The following is a 9,760-nucleotide window of genomic DNA, read 5'->3' on the forward strand; positions in this document are numbered from 1 at the left end:
AACATGAGGATACGGGAGGTTTTCCACAGGTCGGGGTAGTAACCGGTGGACAGGACTACATTGTAGAGCCTGGCGAGGGTGGAGAGGAAAGAGACAGGAGCTTCACAAAGGTGACGGTAGATGACATGATCGTGACCAGGAGCGGTGTTGCGTTTTGTGCAGAGCGTAGCAATGAGATCCTGTGTAGTGATAGGGGCATTGAGTTCCGTGTGTGCAATGTTGTCCAAGTACTGGAAACCGGGAGCGAGGGGAGGGGAAGAGGTGTCAGTTCGATCGCGGATATCCGGGAAGAGGGAGTATTCGAACTGGGGATCATCGGGGATGGAAAATACATCGGAGAGGTAGGAGGCAAAGTGATTGGCCTTTCTAAGGGAGTCAGGGAGAGGGTGATCATCATGGAGAAGAGGATAATAGGGGGAGGGTTTAGTTCCGGTAAGATGATGGAAGGCCGACCAGAACTTGGATGAGTTGATTGGTAGGGTAGCATTTAAACGGGTGCATGTCTGTCGCCAGTCCCAGCGTTTCTTAGCCGCGAGCAAAAGACGAATGTGTCGCTGGAGTTGCCGGTGGCGTCGTAGTGTGTCCGGGTCACGCGTGCGGAGGAAGGCACGGTAGAGACGACGGGATTCACGGAGGAGGAGGACGGCCTGTGGGGGTAAGGTAGGACGGTGGGGGTGGATGGCGACAGTAGGCCTCCACGGCTCCGGACAAGGTCTGCTGGAGAAAGGAGGCGGCATGGGTGACATCGTCAGGGTGGTGGTAGGTGAGAGGGTGGCTATCGACCTGGGTGGAAAGGGTATCCCGGTAGGCATTCCAGTCGGCTCGGGAATAGTCGTGGACATACTTAGGGGGAGGGTCAGTACGAGGGTCAGGGCGAGGGCGACGACCGTCTGAAACGGTGAGGAGGACAGGGAGATGGTCGCTACCAATAGGCTCCAGGACATCCACCGTTATGCGGCCAAGGAGGTTGGGGGAGGAGAGGATAACATCAGGAGTGGAGTTGGATTCGGGACGGGTGTGCTGGGGGATGGGAATGAGGTCACCTTGAGGGAGGAGAGGAACCGATGCCACTGCCGGAACTGGGCGGCGGAACGACTATGGATGTTGAGGTTGGCGGCGATCACGTAGGAGGAGAAGGTACGGTCAATGTGGGAGAGGAAGTCGAAGGGAATAGGGGCGTTAGGGCGGACATAGATGGTGGCGCAGGTAACGGTAAGGCCAGGGAAGAAGAGACTAAGGATCAGGTGTTCGGTGGGGTCGGGAAGGAGAGGTTGGAGCCGAACGAGGATCTGGCGACAGTGCCCAATGGCAACTCCGCCACGCGCAATTGGGAGGGGATTATCGGAGCAGTGGAGGAGGTAGGGCAAAGTGTGGACGGTGTGGTGGGGTTGGAGGAAGGTTTCATTAAGGAGGAAGGCGTCCACGCGGTGGGTGGCAAGGGTATGGAGAAAGAGGTTCTTGTTGGCGGGAAGGGAGCGGATGTTGTTGAAAAGGATACGTTGCTGTCGCGCCATGACAGGGATTTAAACGAGGGTGTCAAGACGGGAGAAGGTGAAATGGGCCTGGTTGTTAGAGTAGGTGGCGTACATTTTGAGGTGGAAAACGGATCGGGCGGCGAGGGAGATCTGTTGGAGGGTGTGTGGGCGCTGAAAAGGATGTACATTCTGCAGGACAATGGTGAGGAATCGGATGATGACCTCACCGGTAGGGGGTGGGCGAAGGGAGTTGCCGGGAGGGGTGGGGGCGTCCAGAGGGCGGAAGGAACGGTGAGTTCAGGAGTGGTAGGAGGGGGTCGGGCCTTACACTTCTGGGAGTAGGTGGGATGAGGGAGGTTACAGGTATTACAGGAGGGGGGGGACTGGAGATTGGGGCACTGCCGTAAAAAGTGGGCTTGCCTACAGTGCGGGCAGGTGGGGGCCTCGTGGCACTCAGATGTTGGGTGCACATTATATCGCAAGCACCTTTGGCAGCGGAGAGATTGAGGAGGGGAACGGGAGGGGTCAACTTTATAACGCTGGTGAGAAAGGAGGGCACCCTCCTTCAGGAGACGGTCTATGGAGGGGGCGTGCTCAGAAAAAACGCGCATAAGGCGGGTGGGGCCGGCTCTACTGGTGACCTCATAGCGCCCCTTAAATGCACGTGAACTGGCAACCTTTCCCCTTTCCCACCAGAGGGAGACACCAAAGCTGCGACGGCCACAGCGGCGCCACCGCCAGAAACGGGGGCGACTGCTTCACACTACGCGCTGCGGCGCGCTCTGCAAAACAGCAATTTTTACCACGGCTCAGCCGGAAAGGAACAAAGCGGCGCAGCGGTTAGCAGACTGGTCTCGCATTCGGGAGGACGGCGTTTCCAACCCGCATCTGGCCATCCTTATTTAGATTTCCCGCGATTTCTCTAAATCGCCTCAAGCAAATTCGGGGATGGTTCTTTTGTAAAGTCGCGTCCGACTTCCTTCCCCTCCCTTCGCCAATCCGATGGAGCTGGTGACCTCGCTGTTTGATTCCGTACCCCCACCCAACCAACCGACCAATACCGTATCGCTGTCAGATCGGAATGCGCCACAAATCAGGATATCGCGCGACTCGACCAGCCGGCCACACGGAGACCCGCAATGAGGTCACTTTCAGGTACTGATAACGCTATCTCAGGCGAGTGCTCGGCATCTCCGCGTCTTTGACCGTGCTCACTCGACGTATGACACTCCTTATGCCCCTCACATGCTCTACCAGGCCTAGTAACAACATTAAACACTCCTTGTTGGAGAATGTAGCAACCAGCAACAAATACTTCTTGAATATTTTGTTTTGCTGCCATAACCGGTTTCGACCTACCATGCCCATCATCAGGTGGCTAATATTTTTCGTTGCATAGATATTTTGGTTAACAGCATATGATCTGCTCCACACTGTTCATATTCCCAACACGCATGTTGAACATGGCACATGTGATATACACCTGATGTTTTTCTTTACAATGTAAAGATTATCATTAAGCAAAGATACAAAAATATCCTATAGATCAAGACTGTAAACAGTACGAAGATGATGTATGGTGTCAGTAGCCTGTCTATTTGTTTGTATGTTGGCAGCGCTTTAGACTGCATTAATATTACTGACAGCGGTGTGTGTCCTTTGTAAGAGACTCAGTGAGTGGTCAAACATGCAGTTAGAATTTAATAGTTAGCAGGGATGGAGGTTGGAAGCAGTGTTAGCGCGAACGGTTCGTCTGGACGTGTGTCTGTGATGGAGATTTAATATTGGTTGGACGTGGATTGTAAAATGTAGCCGGCCGTTGTGGACGAGCGGTTCTAGGCGCTTCAGTCGGGAACCGCGCTGCTGCTACTGTCGCAGGTTCGAATCCAGCCTCGGGCATGGATGTGTGTAATGTCCTTAGGTTAGTTAGGTTTAAGTAGTTGTAAGTCTAGGGGACTGATGACCTCAGATGTTAAGTCCCATAGTGCTCAGAGCCATTTTTTGTAAAATTTAAGTAATGTAATTATTGGCGATTATATAATTTTTGGGACTGAATGTCACATGATTAAGGTAAAAATGTGCTAAATACATTGTTCGTTCTGCATCAAAATCTTTCCTTTGCTGACCGCATGCCTATTAATAGTTAGAGCCTGCAGTAGTTAGAATCTTTTTATTTAGCTGGCTCTAAACTTGCTGTATTTGCTGTAGTTCGTGTCATGAAGATTTACTGTATGGGTTATTGTTAGATTTTCTTCTAATTCAGGGCCATTCTTTTGTGTTAATTAATAGCCAGATTGCGTTATCCTTGTATATTGTGGCTCATTAATGAATAGAATAAGTCTGAGATATACTTGTGACGGAAAATTCTGTAGGTCGGTGTTCTAACGATAAAGACAAGCTAAGTGACTGTACGTCAGTTTCACTCAGCAGTTTTAGAAGGTTCAGTTGCATTAAGCAATTTAAGTAAAAATGTAGAAGTTCCACCTTCTCAGTTATTTCAGTTTCAGTAAAAATATATTGAGAAGTATCAGTGGGACGTGCAGAACGTAACATGTTAATGACAAAAAAATACTAACACTTTAAGGATAAACTTATTATTAAAAGACAGTAGGATGAACAGCAACAGCAAGAAATGCCTGTCACGGAACCTTTAACTTAAGCACTGTAGATCAGTCATACGACCAGTAGCGCTGTATACCATGGAATGTCTTCACATGAGCCGCGCGGGGTACCCGAGCGGTTTAAGGCGCCTTGTCACGGTTCGCGCTGCTCACCCCGTCGGTGGTTCGAGTCCTCCCTTGAGCATGTGTGTGAGTGTTGTCCTTAGCGTAAGTTAGTTTAAGTTCGATTAAGTAGTGTGTAAGCCTAGGGATCGATGACCTCAGCAGTTTCGTCCCATAGGAACTTACTACAAATTTCCAAACTTTCTTCCCATGGACTGGAAGTCAGGGAGAATTGAATACTCGGGAAGATGCTACACGTATCATATCGAGAGGCTCTCTGACTGTGCAAGAAAAAGAAGTGTAGCTCTCTATACCCATGTTGGAAGACTGCCTCCAAAGAGATTGACCAAACGTCTGTCCACCTTCTGGCAAAACAAGAAGCTTCGCACCACTTGGCGGACAGAATCTGAAAGAACTGGAAATAACTGATCTCTAGAACAGACAGTCTGTGAGACGCACCCTGAAGGAAGTCCGAGGATTCCAGGGAAAACCCCGAAAGAAAGGCACCGCCTGGACAAAGGAAAGGAAGGCGTTGCATCGGCAGAGGGTGCCACAGCACTGGGCAAACGTCAAAGCCCAACAGCTGAATAGGCGGGGTCCAAAGTAGGCCCATTCGAAGCAAGACGAAGTGGGGACAGTATGATAGAGTATCGTCATTTTTCCTTACGCTCCCTGTTATACTTAGTAAAAGGAATATTAGACGCGATTGTCTTTCTCCTAGTGGTGAGATGGTTAATGGACTCTGGATACCAACATTATTATGTACTTCTGCCTAATTTCTTGCCCTGGACTAGGGCTGGAGCTTACGCTCGCCGTGGAGATACGCGCATTTTCATGTTTTTTATTCGAACTTGTACTGAAGTCCTGTGATGGAATCAACCCACAGTTTGTGGTGCTAGTCGCCGCCACGGATTTATTTATGCAGTTAACTCTTTGTAATCGGGCCACCATTTTATGGCACAGTTCACATATCGTTCGAGTACCATTTCTAATTTCATGTGCACTACTAGCCATTAAAATTGCTACACCAAGAAGAAATGCAGATGATAAACGCGTATTCATTGGACAAATATATCATACTAGAACTGACATGTGATTACATTTTCACGCAATTTGGATGCATAGATCCTGAGAAATCAGTACCCAGAACAACCACCTCTGGCCGTAATAACGGCCTTGATACGCCTGGGCATTGAGTCACAGAGCTAGGATAGCGTTGGGATCCAGCACGGCGTTCCGTATTACCCTCCTGAACCCACCGATTCCATATTCTACTAACAGTCATTGGATCTCGACCAACGCGAGCAGCAATGTCGTGATACGATAAACCGCAATCGCGATAGGCTACAATCCGACCTTTATCAAAGTCGGAAACGTGATGGTACGCATTTCTCTTCCTTACACGAGGCATCACAACAACGGTTCACAAGGCAACGGGGGTGGGTCATCTGCTGTTTGTGTATGAGAAATCGGTTGGAAACTTTCGTCATGTCAGCACGTTGTAGGTGTCGCCACCGGCGCCAACCTTGTGAGAATGCTCTGAAAAGCTAATCATTTGCATATCACAGGATCTTCTTCCTGTCGGTTTAATTTCGCGTCTGTAACACGCCATCTTCGTCGTGTACCAATTTTAATGGCCAGTAGTGTATAATGCATGTATCCTTATTTATTGTGATGTGCATTAATTTAAAAACCTCAACGATTTGTATGTATTTGGTAAGAATCTTGGTAAGAGTCAGTTGGATTATGATAGAATTCCTATTAAATAAAAATACTTGTTTTGGAATGATAAATAATGGATCGAGTTGGGCCACCCTTTGGCGTGTTTTCCTGAAATTAATTCCGTTCCTTGTTGTGCATGTCGAAGACGAATAAGACTGGTCTGCGGTTCCCCAAGGAATTAATGCAGACCCTGTGTTGCTCCTAACCTGCACAAACGACTTAGGAAACAACTTGCGCAGCCCTCCCACATTGTTTGCGGATAACGCTGTCATACAGCGTCCAGCAAAATCATCTGAAAATCAAAAACAGCTGCAGAATAAACACGATATCTGTATGGTGCGAAAACTGGCAAATGTCTGTCAATAAGGAACTCACAGCTACGAAAAAAAGTCAAATTTCGGTTACACGATAGATCACACAAGTGACGGCTGTCAGTTCAACTAAATACGCAGCAATTACTGTTACGAACAACTTAAATTGTAACGATCGCGTAGATAAAGTTGTGTGGAAGATACACTAAAAAACAAAGACTGCTTTGTCTGAACATTTTCGATATGTAGCTCGCTTGTCAGTTCTCTGCCACAGTGCCGCCTGTGCAGTATCGGCTCCTTAGCAGACAGGACTGACGGAGGTCATCCAGAAGGTGCAAAGAGGGGCAGTTTGTGTTGTACTGTCACGAAATAGGGGAGGAGTGCGGCGGATGTGATATGCGAGTTGCGGTGCTAGTCATTAAAACAGACGCGATTTTCGGTACGGCGTAATCTCTTCACGCAACTTCAGTCAACAGCTTCGCGCCTAAACATGAAAGCATTTTATTCCCGCCGAGCTACATAGGGAGGAACAATCATCGTAATGAAATAAGACAAATCGCAGTTCGTACCGTTAGACAGTGGCACGGCAGAGAAATAGTCTGAAGGTGGTTCGAAAAATCCCCTGCCAGGTACTTTAGCGTGGATTGTTGGGTAATCTGTAAATGTAAGAGGGTAATCCGAAAAGAAAGGTCTCCTATTTTCTTATAACTACGTAGACCTGTTTATTTCTACAATGGTTTACATCAGTTTACAGCTTCCACATTTAGCTATTTTTCGACAGATCACCATTTCTGCAGATGCATTTTTGTAGACGCTGTGGCAGTTTTTGTATGGCCATGTCATACCAGCTCGCCGCCATGCTGTTGAGAGAGTTATGAACCTCTTCTTTCACCCCGTCGTCGGAGCTGAATCGCTTTCCGGCCCCATGTTCTTTTAACCTAGGGAACAGGTGATAGTCGCTGGACGCGAAGTCAGGACTATAGGTTGGGTGGGTGATTATGTTCCACTGTTGCAGGAGAGCAACGGTTTGCCGAGCGATGTGTGGGCGAGCGTTGTCACGGAGAATGTATTCGCCCTTGCTCAACATTCCGCTTCTCTGGTTCTCAATTGCCCGTTTGAGTTTTTTTCAGTTTCACAGTACGTGTCAGCGTTAATTGTGGTCCCAGCGAGTCAGCTCCGACGACGAGGTCAAAGAAGAGGTTCATAACTTTCTGAACAGCATGGCGGCGAGCTGGTATGACATGGGCATACACAAATTGCCTCAGCGTCTACAAAAATGCATCGACAGAAATGGTGATCGTGTCGAAAAATAGCTAAATGTTCAGGCTGTAAGCTGATGTAAACGACTGTAGAAATAAACAGGTTTACGTACTTATAAAAATATAAGAGACCTTACTTTTGGTGTTACCCTCGTAGATGTCCCCCGGATGCATTCACTCCTTTTGCCAGTCTCCGTAAACGGCCGCCAGTGGTGTCAGTAAACGACGCGCCCGCCGTGGCGGCTGCAGACGGAGTGGCCGGCCACGCGGACGCAACTTCCGGCTGGCACACGCACCGTACCGCCGCGCACCCGGCCAGCGGAGCGCCACGCGCGGCGCGCCGCCCGCTGCTCGGACACCCCTGCCGCTGCCGCTGCCGGCCTGTTTGCTGTCCGCTCGCCGCCGGCTGTCATCGGAAACACACCACCCCCCCCCCCCAGCACCACCCCCACCCCCGCCCCCACCACAGCCACTCAACTCCTCGTCCGGAGCTATTCCCTCCGCTCCGAGACTTCCTTCGAACGAGATGGGGTCGTGACATACCACGCCTTGCCCTGTCCGAAGAATACAGTCATCTGGAGAGGAAGGCAAATTTACCTCCACAAGGCCACACTCCGCAGTTAATTTCGTATCCCTGAATATGTTGTACCTTTTCGAAGGATGCTGCAATAGAATGAGATTTTCACTTTGCAGCGGAGTGTGCGCTGACACGAAACTTCCTGGCAGATTAAAACTGTACCGAGCGAGGTGGCGCAGTGGTTAGCACACTGTACTCCCATTCTGGAGGAAGACGGTTCAATCCCGCGTCCGGCCATCCTGATTTAGGTTTTCCGTGATTTCCCTAAATCGCTCCAGGCGAATGCCGGGATGGTTCCTCTGAAAGGGCACGGCCGACTTCCTTGCCCGTCCTTCCCTGATCCGACAAGACCGATGACCTCGCAGTTTGGTCTCTTCCCACAAACAACCCAACCCCATTAAAACTGTGTGCCGGACCGAGACTCGAACTCGGGAGCTATGCCTTCCGCGTGCAGGTGCTCTACCAACTGAGCTACCCAAGCACGACTCGCGACCCCTCCTCACAGTTATAATTCCGCCAGTACCTCGTCGTCTCCTACCTTCCCGAATTCGAGTCACGGCCCGGCACACAGTTTTAATCTGCCAGTAAGTTTCGATACTGCAATAGTCCCACATCAACTGCTGCTTACCTGACAAGTATTCCCTATTTTGCCGAAAACAGACATTTTGTGCCTGTGCCTGTGACTGTGTACAAAACACGTGTTGACTCTTGCAGAGAAGATAACCGCAAGCAGCCATTTTTATAATGATGCTTATTTATATAGATTGCGCCGTTAGCGTTTTCCAACGGACAGGTTCAAAGAAAAAAAAAGTGTGTTCAAATGTGTGTGAAATCTTATGGGACTTAACTGCTAAGGTCATCAGTCCCTAAGCTCACACCCTACTTAACCTAAATTATCCTAAGGACAAACACACACACACCCGTGCCCGAAGGAGGACTCGAACCTCTGCCGGGACCATTCATTCCCCCTTATGATGAAAACTCCTTGAGGTGGTGCTGCCCTACGACGAAATCGTAACGTGAGAATCTCTCTATTTAACCCTAACTATGCCACATAACGATTTCTGACGATGTAAACAAATTTGTTTACACCGTTCGAAGTCGCTTTTAACCCACAATTCTAGTTTCTCATATAATATTTCCGTTTCAGGGCACCAGACTGTCTATTTAACTTTAATTCTTGCTCAAAACAAACTGCAATTGTGTCTCATTACCATTTAGAAGGATGTAAACAAATTTGTTTACATCGTTCGAAATCGGTATGAGGCACAGTTTCAGTTAAATAGACAGTTTCTCACATTACATTTTCGTTGTAGGGCACCACCACCCCAAGGAATTTTCATCATATGGGGCAATGAAAACTGAAAACTAACGTAAACTACAAGAAATATTCTTAATTTTTGTGGCCGTAGTGTCCGTAATTGCTTAATAATTTCTGAGGGTATTTTTGTTCTGTCGTAGTTGCAACGACAGGACAGAAATACCCTCAAGAAGTACGAGAAAAATGTATCTTAACCTGAACAGTCCTCTGATTATGAACCTGTCTGTTCGAAACCGGCAACGACGTTATTTATATAAATAAACAGCTCTATAAAAAATGACTGGCTGCCGTTAACTTCTCTGCAAGAATCAACCTGTAAAAAATAGTTCGTGTTTCCGTAAGAGCGTGCTAAAATTTAACAGGGCATAGAGG

The sequence above is a fragment of the Schistocerca americana genome, chromosome 11, assembly GCF_021461395.2.
Source record: "Schistocerca americana isolate TAMUIC-IGC-003095 chromosome 11, iqSchAmer2.1, whole genome shotgun sequence".
Lineage (NCBI taxonomy): Eukaryota > Metazoa > Arthropoda > Insecta > Orthoptera > Acrididae > Schistocerca > Schistocerca americana.